Below are 13,174 nucleotides of genomic sequence, written 5' to 3'. Positions count from 1 at the left end.
AACTTTTTAATTTTTGTTTCCTTGGAAGAATTTCATTATTTCCATTACATAATTTCTCTGTAGATACTGTTCAGTTCAATTTTTGAAAATTTTTATGCATATTTACTCTTGTGTTTGTAGTTTAAAGTATACATAAGATAAGTTTATTCCAAAGTGTTCTTCTAATGTGTCATGTACTTCTGATACAGAGTCTCACTGTGCTGCCCACCAGGATCTCAAACTGACCACTGAAGCCATGCTTCATCTCAGGATCATGTGAAGCTCCCAAGGGATGAAGGTCATCAGATTCTGATGATGGTATTGCAAAACCATCTTCTTTTTTATTTTCAACTTTCACTTACATTGCTTGATAAAATTCAGTTGAAAATTTATATTTTCTCAATTACAAGTTTATTTAATTATCTTTAAATCTAACCATACACTTATAACTCATGGTGTTCTTTACATAAATTTATGTCCTCACAAAACTTGTAAATTACATTCTTTACCTTAGGCATCACATATTTAAGATAGATAAGGTTCAGTTTTCCTGTCCTCTAATAACTTCCCTGAGAATACAATGTCCAATGGAAGTGGTGATAGAAGATATTATTGGATTATCTTCAAAACTGCAGATATACTGATGCATTTTATATCTGCATATCTGGTATTTTTAATTAAGTTTTTGAACTATCATCTCTTTAACTAATATTTTAGTTTTTATTCAAATCATGAAGGTCACTAGAGATTCAGAAATACTTTTCTCTGTACTTTTTGATGATCATGTTTGTTTTGTCATTTATTAATGTAGTGCACTGCATGATCTGTTTATGAAAGTTAAAGTAAGCCTTTATATTTAAGTCACATTTACCTTGTCCGTGTATAACATAATCCTACATATTGTATTGTTTAGTTTTAGTTACTTTGTACATGTTTTAAATTTTTTACATTTTATTCTTTCAATATTATGTAATTATATTCTATCTTCCTCTTCATATATTCTATAGTCTCCTCACCTCCCTATCAACCAAACTTCAAATTCTCTTATATGTGAGCTATCTGTCTTACTCTCTCTCCCATCTCCCTCTCTTTCTTTTTCTCTACCCACTCCCAGAAAAAATAACAAAGCAAGAAAATGTAAGAATGAAAACAGCCAAACAAAAAACCAAGAAGATCATATAGATATTGCTTTATATATATAAATGTGTGTGTATTATATGGTATATGTATATATGTGTGTGGTATATATACATACATGTATATGGTATATATACACATAAATCAAACACACATACATGTATATTTAATGAAAACAAGACTCAAAAATAACTAAGTTTTAAATACACATCCTTATACCTATAGAAAACTTTAGCTGTCACTCTCATTAAAGAAACTATTTAGCCAGCAGCCAGAGACCATTACAGATTTCCACAACTACTCAAAATGCAAAGAACAACCGACAGTGACTTATTCCAAAGAAATGTCACCATATATATATATATATATATATATATATATATATATATATATATATATATTCTACAATATAACCCCCAGGTACAGGTGTAGTTTGTTATCACAAAACAGACTCCATCTTTGTTTCAGGGTTTATTTCTGTAGGTATAAGGATCTACATTTAAAACTTGGGAATTAGATTGTTTCTGAAAATTGATAGAGGTAGTTTGTCTTCCAGAGTCCATGATATCCACAGGCATGGGTGCTTGGCTAGGTTTACAGTTTAAGCACAAATTCTCTACTTGCTCATGATATAAGTCTCAATTATTTACCAGAGATAACATAAATTGTTCATGTGTGGCTTTGTGATACCAAGTCACTAATATGCTAATAAGAGTTAAGATACTGAAAACGATGACACTAGTGAAAGTTGATGAAATCATGATGTTTATATTGAAGTTTTGTAGCAATGTTATCAAGCAATGTTTCCATTAATATTACATGGATGTATGTAGCTGAAGAAATACAAACCTGCAAGATATAGGAGACTCTTTCTATTTAGCAAATTCTAGTCCAGGGAGATACACTTCCTCAAAGGAGGCAGAAATAGTAGACACTTGCATCAAAAGATTATATTATGGATATTTCAGTACAGTTGGACACACAGGCTGCCAATACCTGGTGTTGCATGCAAACTTTTTCTCCCAGATCACACCAGCAAAAATCCTAGTATAGCAATTAGAAAGACTCATGAATCCCACCTCTATCTTTACAGCTATTGACAATTGATAGGATGATGGAGGAGGGAAGGCCACATTTCTTCAGAGATTCATTCCCTAGGAGGTTACCTATGTTCCAGTACATAGTTCCAAACCCCTGCATACACAGGTCCTTAAATGAACTCACTTTGTAGTAAAGTGAAAGAGAATACATCATAATACTGTACCTCTTATCATAAGAAACTCTAAATTAGAAATGATTGGATAGTAGAATGTACAGGAGTGAGGATTTGGTCAGAACTGTTGTGTGGACTATATATATGAGAGTCCTCTGTTTATTTCTTATTCCCATAAATGTGTGCACTTGGAAGTCAGGTTATTAATCAAGACAGCCCTGACAGAAATGGGGGCCTTCCTGTAGAATTCCATGATAGAGTCCAAAGTAGCCAGACACATGCTCAACTCCCTTGGATGATTTTGCCTGTTGTCAATTGCAGGAAAACTCAGGGTATATTGCATTTTCCTCACCTTTCTGCTTTCACTTTCCCTATTTTGGTGCAATATAATGGGATAGAGGTAAGTGCGAAGAAATAACAGCTATGAGAGAGATCACCCAGTTTGTAGCAGGTTTTGATTTCCCTTTCTAGGATTTAGATCTCTCTCATGATTGGTTCTAAATTTGTTCTTTATTTTCATGTACATACTCAGCCAAACTGAGACATCGAGAAGTAATCTAAGTCCTTGTGAAGAACCTCAAAGAACCCAGGCTGATGCTCGGACAGAGGATAACACTCTGCAAATTGACAAGGGGGCTCAATTGCTGAGGGCAACATCCTCACAGCTCATTGAACATGGAGAGTTCAAGCTAGTGCCTGCATGAAGCCTTCACACCTGCATTCTAGTCTCTTTGGTATGGGAAGGTACTGTGCATGCTACTAAAAGAAAGAGATAGATACCAAACTAGCCACAAAATCTTTACTATGCAACATGTCCTTACTGCAAGATGTGCTGGGGTCAGGCAGAACTTGTGGGAATGGCCAACCAATGTTGAATTTAATTTGAGGGCAACTCTAGGAGGAGGAACCCTTGCCTGACACTGCTTGGATGGTCAGGAAGCAGACACTGGATAGCCCACAGTCCTAGGGTAGATCTAAATGTGACTTGTCTAACAAATGAATTGGTTTCTAATGATGTTCTGTGCCCTGTCCACTCATCATCAGAGAGGCTTCCTACAGTAGCATATGTGAATGAGTGCAGATACCCATGGCCACACATTATGCAGAGAGAGAATCTAAATTGCAGGTCTCCATTGGTTCCCTGCCCTCTAAGCTTGGTGAATCCCATGAAGATTGGGCAGGAAGATTGTAGGAGTCTGAGGGTTTTGAGGACACTAGGAGGACAGGGCCAACAGAATCAACTGAGCAGCATGCCTGTGGGCTCACAGTCTTAAGTGACAAACACGGGGCCTGCATTGTCTGCACCAGGTCTTCTGCATATATGTTGTGACTGTCAGCTTGGTATTTTTTGTGGGACACATCACTGTGGGAACATGTGTAACTTTGACTCTTTTGTATCTTCTTGTGACTCTTTTCCTCCCATGGGGTTGCCTTGTCCATCCTCATTGTGAGGACTATTGCCTTGACTTATCGAATTTTTGTTCTGTCCTATTTGATTGTTGTCTCTTAGAGAACTGTAGTTTTCTGAAGGGAGACAGGCGAGAGTGTGTCCAGGAAAGAGAGGAGGTAATGAGGAGCTGGAAGGAGTATGGTGGGGGAATTGTGGTTGGAATATATTGTATGAAAAAAGAATTTATTTTCAATTAAAAAAAGATTTTGTATTCCCAAAAAGAATGTGAACATGCTCTAAGCAAATTTCCTCTCACATCTCCAAAGCCATGACTTACAACTTCTGGTTTCAAGCTGATGACAAACTTACTCAGATTCCTGTCAGAAAGTGAGGACTGCCCTGATTCTAGGAAAATGCTTTCCCCTGCTAGGGAGTTGCAGTGTTCTGAGAAGAGAGTATAGCCAGCTAGCTTTAGTGGCAGCATCATGCCCTCTGCTGGATCTGGCTAAGAAAATGAGTCTGCATTTCCTTATAAAGAATTTATTAAAGGTGGAAGCATTTAGGTTTTTTAAAAATAAATACTTACTTGAAGGATGGTAGGTTTTCAATTAACCAGATGTATTCCTTACATGATACTTTAATTTTCAGAGGATTTACAAGTATCTGAAACAAACATCTCTATGCCTCAAATACATCGTCCCTGCATTGTAAATAATGGTAAATACCATCATTTCTACAAAAATGTAAATAATTAAGATGGAAATCTCTAATAGTTTTAAAGTAATCACATAGTGTTTTGGCATAGTAGGAAAAAATCCCAGGAGATCCTGGGTTGATTAACTAATTCTCCAAGGTGCTAAAGCTTTCTCAGACTCAGCCTGTCTGGCATAAACCTTTCCCTTAAATGGCTTCTTGGGGCCACAGGAAATATCTTAGCATATCCTTATGCACAAGGCAAGTGTAGAGTTTACACCCACCCACAATGCATGATTCACACATTGTGCAAAGTGCTTCATGTTAGCAATATTATGTAATTATTGAAATCCTGGAATTCAGTTTGGGTAAACAGAGGCTCAGATGCTATTATTAAAAAACAAAACAAAGCAAAACAAATTATTTCCTTGGAGTCACCCTTACTACCATTATGTATTAATGCAAACCTTGTAGCTAACACTACTATAAAATATCAAAGAAAAACCATGGCTTTACCAACTTTTTCAAATGTTATAATTTGAATTATATTATCTAATATTATATTATCTAATATTCTAATATTAGAAACTAATAAATTAGTTTCTAAGGTTTCAGTCAAGTATTCAGAAAACCAAAAGTTGAAACTGGAAAAACATAGAGGACAAAATTAAAGGTAGGCAGGAAGAAGAATAGATGATTATATAAAATGAGCCTGGTGTGGTCCTTGAATACATTATTATTTTATGTTTTAATTTTAAGGTTATAATATGGAGAGCTAAATAGATGACTACAGCATGCTTGCTTGGTAATATGAGTCCCTCAGATTTTGTTCTAGAATTATCATATTAAAAAACAGGCATATTGGTATGAGCATGCAATCCTGGGCCATGAGGGAGGGGTGGTGTCAGTAAGATCTCTGAATTTTAGTGGACAGCTAGGCTAGACTTTTGGTAAATTCCAGTTCTGGGAGAGACACTATCTCTATCAGCTAGTAGTAATATATACCTATATCAAGCCAGTATCTGAAGCACAGTTGCCCTCATGAATTCCCAAAAGCTGGTATTATATGCAAAATCCCAAAATGGCTACACAGAGGACTCAAGAATTCCAACCCTTATCAAAATGGCTGTTAACATCTAATGAGCTAATGGAAGGAAAAGGTTCATATATTCTCTGGGTGACTTCCACTAAGTGGTTCCCTGTGTTCAATGGATGGCCCCATATCCATGTACACACAAGTGCCTTGAATGAACTCAGTTGTTAATAAAGAGCAAGTAAATGAACTTCAGATGGAATAGTTATAGTGATGATTGAATAGGAATAATAGTGTAGGGAAAGGACAGCATTTTTCCAAACACAAATTCCTACATTAATAATGAAGAAAATATTTTATGACTACAATTTGCACCCAAGAAACAAAAATGTAGGCAGCCTGAATGCAGACATGTGAGCAACACATACGACTCACAAAATTGTGCAGACTTATTGAGAATATACACATATTTTAAGCATTAGTTTCTAAATAAATACCTCTTGAATTATTTATTTATCATCATGACTCTGAGATACTATATGCAGATTGGGTATATTTGGAGCAGGGCTTGAAATTAACTTTTTTCACTATCCAAGCATTATTTTGTTTTTCAGAAAATAATATGATTACATTTTATCCTTTTGCCTTTATTCCCTACAAACTTCCCTGTATATAAATCCATGATGACTTTCAAATCCATGGCCTCTTTTTCATTAATTGTTATTACATGCTTTGTATAAGTATATAGATATATTCCTAATATATTCTGATATATCTGTAGAAGATACTTTAGTCATAGTAGTTACTGCAGTTTTAATGCCTTCTTTTAACACGTTGGTTAACAATATCAATAACAATAATGTACAAATAAAATTGCTGTTCTTTGGTATGGTTGTTTTTGTATAAGGATGATTTTAGATTTTTAAAAACAAAATTTAACATATATAGAAATATAACAACCAAGAATGAAAAAAAAATCATTATCTACAGAAGTTAGGGGTAAGTCAGGGAACCTTAGGAAATCTTAAGTTCTAACTTATAAGAATATAGCCAGACGCTTAGGGACTTGTGGCTGTATTTTCATGATGAGCAGTTCGGTCTGTTTGTTCATTTTTACTAAGGAATCAGTGATTGCTTTGGTGCTCATCCTCACTCACAGACTTCCATTTCAGAGTGATGATGATGCTAACAATTAAATGCCACGTGACACTGGACATTCACAACAAGTGCACCCAGCGAGATGCAGGGGCCTTTTTCAAAGAAGTCTACACTTCCTGCAATGTATAGAGGGTATCACAATATACACTTGGTCATGTGTGGGATCTAGTGAATATTAATAGACCTGTTCATTATCCCCCATAGTAATTTTAGTGAGCATGCACGACAGCTAATAACAGCAGAAACAATTCTGTGTATACTCAATAACATAAATGTGGTTGCAATGCTAGTCCTTTGTCTTTTTGTGGTTATTGTAAAGTTGACATTGATTAGGAGTGAAGTGACCAGACTAAGGTTTTGCTATGTTCTGTGAGTTTGTGTCCATGTAAGCTCTGAGTTCATTAGTTTTATGTTCTATTTTCTCCTAGCATGCCTTAAATTTTTAAAAGGCTGACATCATGTCTCACAATGAGCTGGTTTGTACTCTCCCTAATTTAATCCTAAATCCTCTGCTACTTGAAAACATTTCACACAGCGTGAGAATGCAACATAGAGTATCCTCAGTAGTATGCTAAGTAAATGGCATGTCTACCTTAGTATGTCTGTTAGATTTGCATAGTCTTTCTTAAGATTACTTAGATTATATTTGACTAAAACAATATTGAAAGTTTTTGTTTCCTTGCATATTTCTATAGCTACTTTGGAGAAATTTCTATACATTGAATATACTGCTTTAATTAAGTCATACCCCTGAAAACTTTAAAGGGGTATTTTACAGATTCTGGACTATAGATGCTCATAAATAGTGTGATTTGAAAGTTTGTTACTCCATTGATTATCTTTCTGCATGTTATATTTTCTCAATTTCTTTCTGTTGTTGCTGATGCTTTCCCCTTTGTGTTAGTATGTGGTGGCTGACATTTGAGGAGTAGGATTCTATTGTTGTTTAGACATGGTTGCGAATGAGGGTGAGTTCAGTAATCCAGGGAAATCTGCGTTTTTCTGATGGAGAACATCAACTTTGCCTGAAACCTCAAAGCATTTATTTTGCACATATGGATCAAGAAGGCAGTTTATTGTATATAGCTGAACTAGGAGGTAGGTTTAGTTAATCAAGGAAGGAGGGCTCTGTAGGGGAATATTTTCAGGCAGCTGTTATCCTGGGGGGAAGAACTATGGTTGACAGTTTCTATATATACCATTAACACTCAAACTCCTACTTTTGTGAATCGTATTGAGCCTCACCTGATGAAGGCATTTTGAATCCTCTAAGTCTGAGGATTCTTTTGGTTCATTGACATGGTCTTACATATGACAAACAAAACACTTTAACTCAGATCTTCACTGTGACTCCACAAATGATTTTCTAAAACATAAAATGATTTTATGTATTGTGATTGTTTTTTGAAATATGAGTCACTGTATTAATATACATTTATAATTGTGTACATTGTGCAGTTGTGAACACACTTGTGAACAGGGGTCTTGAGGTTATATGTCAGTGTCAGGCTGTCTTTTTATTGCTCTCCAAATTAATTTTGTGAAATTGAATTGCTCTCTGAAATTAAGTTAATTATGTTGTGTAGAAAAGCAGTGCAATAACCACTGAAGGAATTCTTTAGTCTCCCCAGATGCTAGAATACAATCTTTCACTACCCTTATGCTTGACTTTTTCTTCTTCATATCCTCTTTATGTTTTACTTCCATTTCATTCACATGCCTATGGAAATGTATGTTGTTTTCTGTATTCAATCTTTGACTACTTTAAAAGTCAAAATCATATATATGATATATTTACGATGTATTACATATATTATTTATTTAAATAGGTTTACTAAAATATTTGTATTAATTATTTAAATACCTCATTTATTAACCAGAATTGATCCTGAATGGACATGCATCCAACCTGTTGAACAACAAAATGAACTTGAAAGATGACCCTGTCCTATTGATGGTTAAGTTCAGTCCTCAACCTTGCCCATGATCCACATCCACCTTGAAACATGGAAAGACTGTGAGTAATTGCCATGCTTTGACCACAAAGCCACAGAGAAAATTTGTTTTGCACAATCAAGAGGTAATACAGATAGATGGCAGTACTACTCAGTAGTTATTGTGTTAACAAACAAGTTATGGGAAACAATGGCACTACAGAAAAGTAGTTAAAAGTAGCTGGCATTGTGTTTCCACAATTCACTTTGGAAGACTGACCACTGCACTATAATTTTCAAAGACAAATGAACAAACAAACAAGCAAACAAACAAAATCTCTATATTATTTAGGGTTTCTCAAGGAACAAAATTGATAGAAAGTGTATCATAATAGTATCTCCCATTACCAGTCTCTCTAAATATTGTCTTTCATGTTTGGACAGAACTTGTCTCACATATGAGAAGACATCAATCTTCTATGAATCTATATCTGCAGCCCCTCAACAATAAATTGTAATACACCATTCAAATTCCTCCCTCAATCTTAATTCATGGGTTTTTTTTTGTGAATTCCCTTTTAAGTAGCCATGTCAAGCAAAGAAGATAGTAATTCCTTCCACTTCTCCACCTTTTCTATTTCTTACATCCTCCTCACACTACTCTTCCTACTTTTTCTCTCATTCTGTCTCTCTCTCTCTCTGTGTTACACTCTGTCTCTGTTTCTGTCTCTGTCTCTATCTCTTTTTCTCTTGCTTGCTCACTTGCTGTTTGATTTAGATATTTCAGCATTGACAGAGTGAAGGAGACCTTCAGAGACATAGGTGGACATGGAAAACATGAGTGAGCTTGCTGGCATTGGGGATTTCTATTCCTAGAAGTGATTCAAGGAGAAATGAGGAAAGACCCATGGGAGATATCTAGACAAGAATAAGGGAAATAGGAAGACCTAGGGGCCTTTTGAAACATCTAGAACCTAAAGCTCACCTAGACATAGAGCCACTCTACTTATAATTAATATTAAAGAGCATTGTTAATTTTTCTTTCTACAACATTACATTTTCTCATCTTCCCTGGAAATTATTAACTCAGCAATTATCAAACTGACCAATGTCCTCCAGGTTACCACTTACGACTATGTTTTCTGGACAAAGGGAAACTTCTACATATTTCTGTTTTTTTCAGGAAAAAGTAGTCTTAAATTTTTGATGTTCTGATAGTAAATGTTACCAATTGTGCTTTGAGTTCAAGTTGTCCAAGGCCTGGAAGTCAATAAGAGGTGGTTTGAGAGAGTTATATGGGATGGTCCTATCCCTGCGTAGGAAATCTTTTCAGGGGTGGTGGCCCTCAGAAGATTTAAGTGTTTGTCCAGAACTAACATATCTACTCAAAGATAGTTCCTTACGTTCATAGAGATCTCAGGAGGAGAGACATGAACATATTCCCTCAAAGTGTTATCACCAAAGTGCTAATGTACAACTGGGCTCCTGTACCTTACTTTCTTGTGTTATCCATATAGGATGTGATGTATGACTTCTTAAGGGATTACATGGTCCAGCAGGGACAGGGTCTGTTGATCTGGACTGTATAGCAGATGACAGTTACTAGCTTTCAGTTGTCCTGTCTATTTATGTGCCCCTTATCCACTGAGGCTCCTTCCATCCCCATTATTTGTGCAAAGAACTCTCCTTCCATTGCCAAAGATACTAGATTCTACAGGTCCCCTTGATGTTGTGAGAGAAGGGAAAATGCTAAGAAATATAACTGTGTGGCTTAAGGATATTATGAAAGCTTGACTGGATACTTGAAGCTCTGGGTTCTTTCTGCAGTACGAGAAAAGTCAGTCCAAGGGGGAAATTTATTTACTTTGTTCAAAGGAGACTTATCAGTTTCCACATGCTTGTGACTCTAAAATGTCTACAATTTAGAAGCTCATTTGAATTTGCTGCAGCTCAGAGCCAGGTGCTAGATAATCTCCTGCCAGTAAGAACCAGAAAAAATATAAGGATCAGGATGCTTGGGTAGGAGTATGGAAATGTTAGGACATCAGTGTATCTTAATGCTTATGCTTTCTGTGTAACAATTCCAACCACAAATTTTAAAATCATAATGAGATGGCTTATTCTTTTTCTCCATGATGACAGCTTTGTTTTGTTACCTCATTAGGCACTGGGCATATACACTTTTGTTTTCATATTCTATATCCTGGGACATAATCAATCTAAGCATGCCACTAACAGTAGAACCTAGGTACATATGGAAAATTATTTACCCATTACTTATTTGCTTGCTTTCAGATAATGATTTTGAAAAAAAGTCAAAAGAATATTTACTCTCAGTAATTGATTTTTTTATCTCTAACACTGACAAGCAATGATTTGAAATTATGGAAAGTTAATGAATTGAATAAAGGAGGCATGTTCAGAGCAGCAACTACAAGCAACAGTGAGATGCACTAGGTCTGAGTACAACTAGTCAGTCCCACTCAATCAGAAGAACAGGAAAACATTAAGCACTTTGGATCTAAAAATCAGACTGCTCTGTTCTGAGATCCTGTACTGATTCTCTTAAATTATTGCTTTGCATAGGTAATAGTGAAGAATAGTGAAGCATACCATCAAGTTTCATTTCTATTCTGTCCATAGTAATAGAGTTCCAACTTAGACACTGTCTTTAGCTTACCTTGAGATTTATCTCTGTAGCTAGATCTTTGTTACAGCATTGATAAATCACTATTTTCCATAGATCCCTCATATAATGTGATTCTTGAGACTAGCACGTCTTTTGACAAATTTAGATACCCTCTCCTGGTATGGTATTAGACCTCTCCTTTTGACCTCCCACCTTCTCTTTGACTACTTTCATTATAGGAGCTAATTGATAAAAACTTGAACACTTGAGCTCATGGTTTTGTATTAAATATAATAAGAGAAGTAGATATTAATAGGCAATTCATTTTGAAAACTGGATAGTTGTGAGCAAATAGCAGTGTCCTGAATGCAGATCCACCATGTGTTTGTAACTTGACGAGTATGTTTGAAAATTCCAGTGTGTAGTTTGTTTTTTGACACTTTTGGTGGCCTGCCACCCAGATCCCAAATAAATACATGGAAATTATGAGTGCCTGGGCTTAACTTGGCTTGTTTCTACCCAGCCTTTCTAATTTAAATTATCCCATTTCACTTTAATTATGTTTTGCCTCTGGGCTTTTTCCATTTCTTTATTTTATGCATATTTCTTTTCTTCCTACTCATGACTGGGTGTTTGGTTGTGTGGCTGGACCCTGGTGTCCTCCTCTCCTCCTTTTCTTTGTCCCTCTCCCTTCTCTTCTCCTATTTATTCGCTCTGACTGGCAGCCTCGCCTATTTCTCTTTCCTGCTTAGCTATTGGCTTTTCTGCTCTTTATTAGACAGATAAGGTGTTTTATATAGGCAGAAAAATTAAAACAGCTTTACAGAGTTAAGCAAATGCAACATAAAATAATACAACATATCATTGCATCATTAACAAATATTCCACAGCATAATGAATGTAACACATCTTAAATTAATATTCCAAAACATCAGTAAACTACATGTAACTAGATTCTATTGGCTGATCTTACACTCAGTGCCAAGTAACACAAGTAATAGGTCTAGGGCATGAAGAGTTAGTGACTTTCTCCGAAGAAGACCTCCAACTTGCTCATGTGAGACCAATACAGGAATGTGACAAGCACCAAAAGCAAGCCTGTGAGGGAAGGCCCAAGTTTCTCTCCATTTGGTTGATAATTCTAATTGTTACCCAGATTTTTCGGCAGGTGACTTACACAGTACTATCATCTCAGCCATACAATTGACATCTTGCAAAGTTTAGCTGTGCCAGCTGGTTAAAGATCCTCTTAGCTTTTCTTGATGGCTCTGTGCATGCCCACATAGGAGAGTGAGCAGAGTCACAATAACTTTGCCGGAGTATCCACCCTCTCCCTCCTACCTAGTTTATGCAACTCTGCCTTAATAACATATCCTCAGAGAGGTAATTTATGAGTATTTCAGGGAAGATTAATGAAGGAAGACTATAAATATGCACCTATGGGAAAGCCATGATATGTTCTGGTGCATCTTCTATATTGGAGTTCCCACACTCTAGTAAGTAGCCCATCAACTATGTTTTGCCCAGGATCCTCATTTGATAATTAGAGCAAATATTGATGTGATTGTAAATTGGTTTTTCATTGTTACCACAGGGGAAATTTTTAGACAGTCTTTACTTTTCTCACCAAGGGGTGAACTTTTAGCAGCACTTGTAGCATCTGGTACATAATGAAAAAAATGTGTATGAGTTTGGGAAGAGAACTGATGTTGTCCTTGAGTTGGAGAATGAGACATGCAATTGTAACAATAGTGATAGACAGGTAGAGTTTGCACTGGTATTTTTTACATGGTTCTTTGTCTCTATTCTGCTGTGGGAGGGTACTGGCAGGGGAATGGCAAGTACTGAGGATTGTGAGACGTATCAATAATATAGGGTCATGAGGATAGTAGATGTCTCTAGGGCAATTCACTGCACAGCAATATTTTCCTTATGTTATGCAGTAGCTGTCCTTATGGATAGGTTGATATTTTATAACTGGCATGGTGGTCACAATTCAGCAAAGAAA

At 36.0% G+C, this 13,174-nt stretch overlaps 1 protein-coding gene across 4 annotated transcripts in view; it reads left to right on the top strand.

Moving 5' to 3' along the window:
• The window catches only part of LOC114684184, a 344,217-nt gene that overhangs the window by 285,783 nt on the left and 45,260 nt on the right, over window positions 1-13,174 (top strand). For 3 of the 4 annotated variants that reach the window (XR_005089843.1, XR_005089842.1, XR_005089835.1), the window contains 3 exons: window positions 189-297; window positions 2,862-3,073; window positions 8,484-8,620. The gene's annotated coding sequence lies outside the window, so the exon portion shown is untranslated. The remainder of the gene's footprint in view (window positions 1-188; window positions 298-2,861; window positions 3,074-8,483; window positions 8,621-13,174) is intronic. The other variant, XR_005089844.1, reaches the window with a different exon arrangement.

Source organism: Peromyscus leucopus, chromosome 1 (assembly GCF_004664715.2).
Source record: "Peromyscus leucopus breed LL Stock chromosome 1, UCI_PerLeu_2.1, whole genome shotgun sequence".
Taxonomy (NCBI): domain Eukaryota; kingdom Metazoa; phylum Chordata; class Mammalia; order Rodentia; family Cricetidae; genus Peromyscus; species Peromyscus leucopus.
Note: the sequence above shows the minus strand (reverse complement) of the source record. Positions and strands in the feature narration are given on the sequence as shown.